This window comes from Balaenoptera musculus, chromosome 1, assembly GCF_009873245.2.
Source record: "Balaenoptera musculus isolate JJ_BM4_2016_0621 chromosome 1, mBalMus1.pri.v3, whole genome shotgun sequence".
NCBI classification, from domain to species: domain Eukaryota; kingdom Metazoa; phylum Chordata; class Mammalia; order Artiodactyla; family Balaenopteridae; genus Balaenoptera; species Balaenoptera musculus.
In genome coordinates this window covers 14,603,115-14,611,730 of record NC_045785.1, presented here as the reverse complement: position 1 = coordinate 14,611,730, position 8,616 = coordinate 14,603,115, and positions in this window count along the sequence as shown.

Sequence of the window (8,616 nt, the reverse complement as noted above, 5' to 3'; positions counted from 1 at the left end):
TTGCCTGTCCTAAATAAATGTGTGCAAGCTGCATCATTAACTATTACCTTGCTGCCTGCTCTGCTTACACGGCCCAATAAGTCTGCTAGATTCTAGTTTTCATTTACCCATGTATGTGCCAGAATCTGAAAGAACAAGCTGATGGGAGGGAAGTTATCTGCCTTTTCATAAAATTCCCTCTATTTCAGCTTTAATCATAACTATTTTACTGAAAGTTACCTCAAAGCAGGCAGTTAAAATAGCTAATGCTAACAGCATGGTCAAATCTAAGTCTTCTTAGTTCTCAACCTTTCTTAATCTCAAAGCAGCACTTGCTTCTGACCAGCTATGCTCAGCCTCTACCCATGGCCTTTGAAACTGCTTCCTCTCAGATCTCTGATGTGTTTTCTTTCTTTCTTTTTTTTTTTTAATGACACCAATTGTACTTGAACATTTGTTACTTTTAAAATTAATTAATTAATTAATTTATGGCTGTGTTGGGCCTTCGTTTCTGTGCGAGGGCCTTCTCCGGTTGCGGCAAGGGGGGGGCCACTCCTCATCGCGGTGCGCGAGCCTCTCACCATCGCGGCCTCTCTCGTTGCGGAGCACAGGCTCCAGACACGCAGGCTCAGCAGTTGTGGCTCACGGGCCCAGTTGCTCCGCAGCACGCGGGATCTTCCCAGACCAGGGCTCGAACCCGTGTCCCCTGCACCGGCAGGCAGATTCTCAACCGCTGCACCACCAGGGAAGCCCCTTTCTTTTTTTTGGCCGCGCCGCCTGCAGTGGAAGCGAGAAGCCCTAACCACTGGACTGCCAGGAATTCCTGTCTGATGTGTTTTCTTGTCCTCGTCTTTTTCTGTGTGTATCCCTAGAGCCATGTGTTTTCCCCTGCCTTCATTAAATAGGTTAATTTGGACGCCCCCTGGAGTGTTTCACTTAGAGAAGTAAGTTCTTCAGTAGTTTTTATGTCATTTTTTTATTAGTTTGGTCAGCATACAAGATCTTTTGGTGTAAAATTTTGCCACTGAATAGTATTTAATGATTCTCAGTCCCTGTTGGGAATAATGTAGAATGGTTTGTGGCTATTGCTGTAATTTCTCCTTAGCATTTGACTCTGGACAGTAATCAGTAATTGGGGAACGTGCGTGAATTAAATACAGAATTGTGGTTAGAATGTTCGGGATCAGTAAGGGCCTTTTTAAATTTTGATAATTTTTTTGGAAGAGGGGTTTAAGAAATAATGTGTTATGCCCCACTGATCCTCTTAAAATTATAACCTATTGATTTAACACCACTTTAAAAGTGGTGATACCTGCTCCCCTTCTCCCAGCAAAGAAACTCAGTGAGCAGGCTAATGTGCAGTTAATACAGTTTTATATATATTCCATCTTTTCTTCAAGCTTCTCCCAAGTCAATCCCTAGATGAAGCCAGACCAGCAGAGAACTAGCTGTGCATCTAGGTTGAATTTGAGGGGACAGTATTTTGTCATAGCCTATCCTTAGGAATGGATTTTAGAACTTGGTGCTGCATTTATTCTGTTAAGGACATTGTTTATCATATTATGCAGAGCACCAAAGAGAAATTTCCCTCTTGTCTTGGTATCAGGAATAGTTGTATCTCTTAAGTCACTTTAAAAAAAATCTTCTTTTCCTTGATTTTAAATAGAACATGTATATTATTAAAAAAAAAAAGTTAAAATTCAAAAATTAATATGGACTAGTTCTAATATTGATTACCCGTAAGGGCACTGATAGTCCAAGCTTAATGTTCTTGTATACATACTCTTTCCTTTTTTTAAAAAAATTTTTATTTCTTGGTCGTGCCACATGGCTTGCGGGATCTTAGTTCCCTGACCAGGGATTGAACCCGGGCCATGGCAGTGAAAGCCCTGAGTCCTAACCATTGGACTTCCAGGGAATTCCCTATACATACTCTTTCTTAACGGCATCATGCTACTTAATTCTGCTACTTGTTTTTTCAACTGATGCATCTTTTTTTTTTAATTAATTAATTTATTTTTATGGCTGTGTTGGGTCTTCGTTTCTGTGCAAGGGCTTTCTCTAGTTGTGGCAAGCGGGGGGCCACTCTTCATCGTGGTGCGCGGGCCTCTCACTATCGCGGCCCCTCTTGTTGCGGAGCACAGGCTCCAGACGCGCAGGCTCAGTAATTGTGGCTCACGGGCTTAGTTGCTCCGCGGCATGTGGGATCTTCCCAGACCAGGGCTCGAACCCGTGTCCCCTGCATTGGCAGGCAGATTCTCAACCACTGTGCCACCAGGGAAGCCCTCAACTGATGCATCTTAAACATCATGTATTTGTAGAGATTCCCTAAATCCTTTCTGGAACAAAGTATGATAGAAAAAAAATACTGAAGTCCTAACATCTGTATTAGAGACTTCAATGCAAGTCACCTAACCTCTCTGAGTGTGTTTTACCATTTGTGTGAGGGCATAGATTACATGGTCTGTAAGGTCTTTCAGCTTGGAAATTTCAGATTTGTAATTTCACTTCCTTTATAAATTGCCTTTTCTGGTAAGAGCATATTATATAAACTACAATTATAAGGATTATTCCAAGACTTATTTACAGATTTCTGTTCATTTAAATTTTGTTTTAAAGTCATGAATCTGTCTTTCTCTATATTCTTTACTTGGAATGCTTTCTTCCCTTCTCAAAATCTGGTTTGTCTGAAATCTAAACTCCATAAAGCCTTCCCTGTTGATTTTGGCTACCAAGGACCTCCGAGTTTCCTGGCTACTAACCACACAATTTCCTGAATGATGTATCCTAGCATTTTATTACTTCAGTCATTTTGTGTCTCCCAGGGATTGTCAGACTGTCTTCTGAATTCTCCACAGTGTTAAGCATGAAGCTGCTACTTGACAAATAGTTCCCCAAATGGTTATACCTTCTTCATAGAAGTCTTAGGACATTTGTCCCTAGTTTCTTAAGTTTCTACAGTGCCTTTGGTGACTTAGTAAGGAATTCTTACATTGACTGAAATGCCAAGAGATAGTCCTACCCACCTTTCCCTGGTGTGCCTGGAGCTCTGACAAACCCTGCTTTACTACTTAAAAGAAATGCTCGTAAGATCAATATGGGAAATGAGCTTCGTGGTACCGTAATTTCCATTTTAAAAAGGAAAGGTATTGGGCTTCCCTGCTGGCGCAGTGGTTAGGAATCCACCTGCCAATGCAGGGGACACGGGTTCAAGCCCTGGTCCGGGAAGATCCCACATGCCGCAGAGCGGCTAGGCCTGTGCACCACAACTGCTGAGCCTGCGCTCTAGAGCCCGCAAGCCACAGCTACTGAGCCTGCGTGCCACAACTACTGAAGCCCGCGTGCCTAGAGCCCATGCTCCGCGACAAGAGAAGCCTCTGCAATGAGAGGTCCGTGCACCGCAACGAAGAGTAGCCCCCGCTCACTGCAACTAGAGAAAGCCCGCACGCAGCAACAAAGACCCAACGCAGCCAAAAATAAATAAATAAATAAATAAATAAATATTAAAAAAAAAAAAAAGGAAAGGTATCTTTTTGGTATTATATGTATATGTACTTATATAAACAAACAAAATAAAAGAACTTTGATTACTCAGACTCAAAGTCCAAATAGGTTTTGGAAAACACTATTCTTTATAACAACTGCCTTAACATTCAAAAATTGACAATTATCATTCCATAATTAAAACAAGGTAGACAACATGGTGCACTTTTATTTTTGTAAAATGTAAACTGAGAAGTACCATCTACCTTTCAATAATGGAGATACTGGTACTTTGTATGCATGAACTGCTTCCATTTTTGCTGCTAAGTTCTTTATTTTAAAAGATTATAGAAGTTAAAAAAAATTTAAACAATGCCAAAAAAATTAAGGCGAGTTTCCCCTTCAAAACCTTCCTCAACCCTCTATTTCCTGGAGGTAACCACTGAACAATTTGTTTTGCATCTCTCCAGACCACATAATGTTCTGCAACTTGATTTTATCATGTCACATATCATGGAGAGCTTTCCATATTAGGAATATAGATCTCCCACACCCTTTTTTTAGTGGCCACAGGGTTGAAATTCTTTTTTTTTTTTTTAATTTTTATTGGAGTATAGTTGATTTACAATGTCATGTTAGTATCAGGTGTACAGCAAAGTGAATCAGTTATACATATACATATATCCACTCTTCTTTAGATTCTTTTCCCATATAGGCCATTACAGAGTACTGAGTAGAGTTCCCTGTGTTATACAGTAGGTCCTTATTAGTAATCTATTTTATATATATTAGTGTATATATGTCAATCCCAATCTCCCAGTTTATCCCTCCCTGCCCCCCGCCTTACTTCCTGGTAACTGTAAGTTTGTTTTCTACATCTGTGTCTCGATTTCTGTTTTGTAAATAAGTTCACTTATACCTTTTTTTTTAGATTCCACACATAAATGATATCATATGATATTTGTCTTTGTCTGACTTACTTCACTAAGTATGACAATCTCTAGGTCCATCCATGTTGCTGCAAATGGCATTATTTTGTTCTTTTTCATGGCTGAGTAATAGTCCATTGTATATATGTACCACATCTTCTTTATCCATTCCTCTACTGATGGACGTTTAGGTTGCTTCCATGTCCTGGCTATTGTAAATAGTGCTGCAATGAACATTGGGGTGCATGTATCTTTTCGAATTATGGTTTTCTCCGGATGTATGCCCAGGAGTGGGATTGCTGGATCATATGATAGCTCTATTTTTAGTTTTTAAGGAAGTGCCATAGTGGCTGTACCAATTTACATTCCCAGCAACAGTATAGGAGGGCTCCCTTTTCTCCACACCCTCTCCAGCATTTATTGTTTGTAGTTTTTTGATGATGGCCATTCTGACCAGTGTGAGGTGATACCTCATTATAGTTTTTGATTTGCATTTCTCTAATAATTAGTGATGTTGAGCATCTTTTCATGTGCTTTTTGGCCATCCATACGTCTTCTTTGGAGAAATGTCTATTTAGATCTTCAGCCCATTGTTTTTTTTTTTTGTTTGTTTGTTTTTGGTTGTGCTTGCCCCGTGGCTTGCCAGATCTTAGTTCCCCAACTAGGGATTGAACCCACAACCTTAGCAGTGAAAGCATGGAGTCCTAACCACTGAACCACCAGGGAATTCTGTTCTGCCCATTTTTTTTTAAATAAGTTTATTTATTTATTTATTTTTGGCTGTGTTGGGTCTTTGTTGCTGTGCGCAGGCTTTCTCTAGTTGCGGCGAGTGGGGGCTACTCTTTGTTGCGGTGCGCGGGCTTCTCATTGCGGTGGCTTCTCTTGTTGCAGAGCACGGGCTCTAGGCACACAGGGTTCAGTAGTTGTGGCTCGCGGGCTCTAGAGCACAGGCTCAGTAGTTGTGGCGCACGGGCTTAGTTGCTCGGCCGCATGTGGGATCTTCCCGGGCCAGGGCTCGAACCCGTGTCCCCTGAATTGGCAGGTGGATTCTTAACCACTGCGCCACCAGGGAAGTCCCTGTTCTGCCCATTTTTTGATTGGGTTGTTTTTTTGATATTGAGCTGCATGAGCTCTTTGTATATTTTGGAGATTAATCCCTTGTCGGTTGACTTTGTTTGCAAATATTTTCTCCCATTCTGAGGGCTGTCTTTTCATTTTGTTTGTTTTCCTTTGCTGCGCAAAAGCTTTTAAGTTTAATTAGGTCCCATTTGCTTATTTTGTTTTAATTTTCATTACTCTAGGAGGTGGATTGAAAAAGATCTTGCTGTGATTTCTGTCACAGCGTTCTGCCTATGTTTTCCTCTAAGAGTTTTATAGTATCCAGCCTTATATTTAGGTCTTTAATCCATTTTAAGTTTATTTTTGTGTATGGTGTTAGGGAGCGTTCTAATTTCATTCGTTTACCTGTAGCTGTCCAGTTTTCACAGCACCACTTACTGAAGAGACTGTCTTTTCTCTGAAATTCTTAAGTATTATTCCATTAGGGATTTATTTTTTTCAATAAATTTATTTTATTTATTTTTTTGGCTGCTTTGGGTCTTTGTTGCTGTGCATGGGCTTTCTCTAGTTGCTGTGAGCAGGGGATACTCTTTGTTGCGGTGCGTGGGCTTCTCATTGTGGTGGCTTCTCTTGTTGCGGAGCACGGGCTCTAGGCACGCAGGCTTCAGTAGTTGTGGCACATGGGCTCAGCAGTTGTGGCTCATGGGCTCTAGAGCGCAGGCTCAGTAGTTGTAGTGCACGGGCTTCGTTGCTCCATGGCATGTGGGGTCTTCCTGGATCAGGGCTCGAACCCGTGTTCCCTGCATTGGCAGGCGGATTCTTAACTACTGCGCCACCAGGGAAGTCCCACCATTAGGGACTTTTTTTAAAAAAATTAATTAATTAATTTATTTTTGGCTGTGTTGGGTCTTCATTTCTGTGCGAGGGCCCTCTCTAGTTGTGGCGAGCGGGGGCCACTCTTCATCGCGGTGCGCGGGCCTCTCACTGTCGCGGCCTCTGTTGTTGCAGAGCACAGGCTCCAGACGCGTAGGCTCAGTAGTTGTGGCTCACGGGCCTAGTCGCTCTGCGGCATGTGGGATCTTCCCAGACCAGGGCTCGAACCCGTGCCCCCTGCATTGGCAGGCAGATTCTCAACCACTGTGCCACCAGGGAAGCCCAAGGGACTTTTATGAGATCAGTTGAATACTCTTTCAGGTAAGTCTCTCTTGTATTATTTAGACCATCCTTCCAGTAAGGGTTTATAATAACATAAAGAATGTGTACACCCACCTCCTCATTTTTTAAGGAGTTTGGGTGTGATGTCAGTTGAGACTGACCTTCAACCAAGAAGCCATTTTCCCACCAGTCCTGAGGCTTATCTAAATTTCTGATCTCTGATACTGGGAATGTGCCTATTCCGGGAGAGACTGAGCCCATTTAGGAAGGTGTCTTTATAAAATAACCACAGACTCATATTGAAGCACACTTTTTTTTTTGGCCACGCTGTGCGGCTTGTGGGATCTCAGTTCCCCAACCAGGGATTGAACCTGTGCCCCCTGCAGTGGAAGCGTGGAGTCCTAACCACTGGACCGCCAGGGAATTCCCTGAAGCATACTGTTGACTCTAACATGCAATCCGAAAGAATGAAAGTTAAGAAAGCAAAAATACATGTCCAAGGCACACTCATATAAGCCCATCATACTTCTTTATAGTTTTGGTGATATTGTACATCCCATGTTCTGTGATAAGATAACCTAGACTAGAAGACTGATGACCAGAATGCCAGCTTATTGATGACAGTGAAGACTGTAAATGCAGAGGAATAGACTACTTATGTCTGGTAATTGAAATATATATTCTCTCCTATGAAAAAGCCTGGAAAATAAGTCAAAGTGCTATTATAAGTTTGCTTGGTTATTGTGGACTTAGAATAGGGGTTGTGATATCCTATGCATGGTTTTTATCATAGATATATATCTGCAAGAGAGACCAGAATATTCACTTTCGCTGATCAGGACAGCCCTTCCTCATGCCCCAATAGTGCTAACGCATACAGTATAACCATTGGATTCCACTCTTCCTAGACTTTATGTACACTACTTTCTTTCTGTTAAGTGCCTGCCATATGTCATTATACTCATGATATACTAACCATGTTTTCCTAATCACAAACTATTTACAATTTTTTTATTTTAACTTTTTGTTTTGATACAGTTTCAGACTTAGAGAAAGATTACAAGAAGAGTCCTAAGAATTCTGATACCCTTCACTCGGATTCCCCAAATGTTAACATTTTCCACCTATTTGCTTTATCCTCCCTTCCCATCTCTCAATGTAGCTTTGCAATAGAGTACATAAGCAGCATGCATGTGTTTTTTTAATTGAAGTATATTTACAATGTTTCAGATGTACAGCAAAGTGATTCAGTTGTTCTTATACCTGTATATATATACATATATATATATATACTTTTTTTTCAGATTCTTTTCCATTATAGTTTTATGAGATACTGAATATAGTTCCCTGTGCTATATAGTAAATCTTTGTTTATCTATTTTATCCACCACATTGATCTTTAAACCATCCAGTTCAGCTACGGCTGCTTAATTTTTTTCTTTCATTGTATTTCCTGTAACGTGACTATATCATTTCTTGCTTTTATCAGTTTTAAAATTTATTTTATTTCCTTGCCCAGCCACTTGGGCTTAGAAGAGAACTAGTATTTTAAGTCCCTCAGGTAATAATTTATAAAAATTACTATATTTTAGTTTCTATCTTATTTTCTGGGCCAAAGTATTAGAAGCTTATGTTTCATCTAGAAGTCTTTTTTACTCCATTTATCCTGTTTCTTTCGTTATCTAAATTTAGAATGTGGATGCCATTCCAAATCTTTGTAGCAACACAAGAACCTCCAATACTGAAATTAATGTGGTATTTATAATGGAAGGTCATTACCCTAGAATGCATTCTTCAAATCTATAAGCCAGAAATATTAAAAATATATCAAAAAATGTTTAGGTACAGGTGCAAATCTCCCTGTGATAGTCTGCATTTGCCTTTTTTACTCTCTTTCGTACAGCTGCAGCAGATGGAGGGGGATGGAGGAGAGCAGGGTCATTTGATCTTTTATTATTTTCTGAAGCCTCTCCAAGAGAACCTTTGCAGATTAATTTTGTCCTTTGGGTAA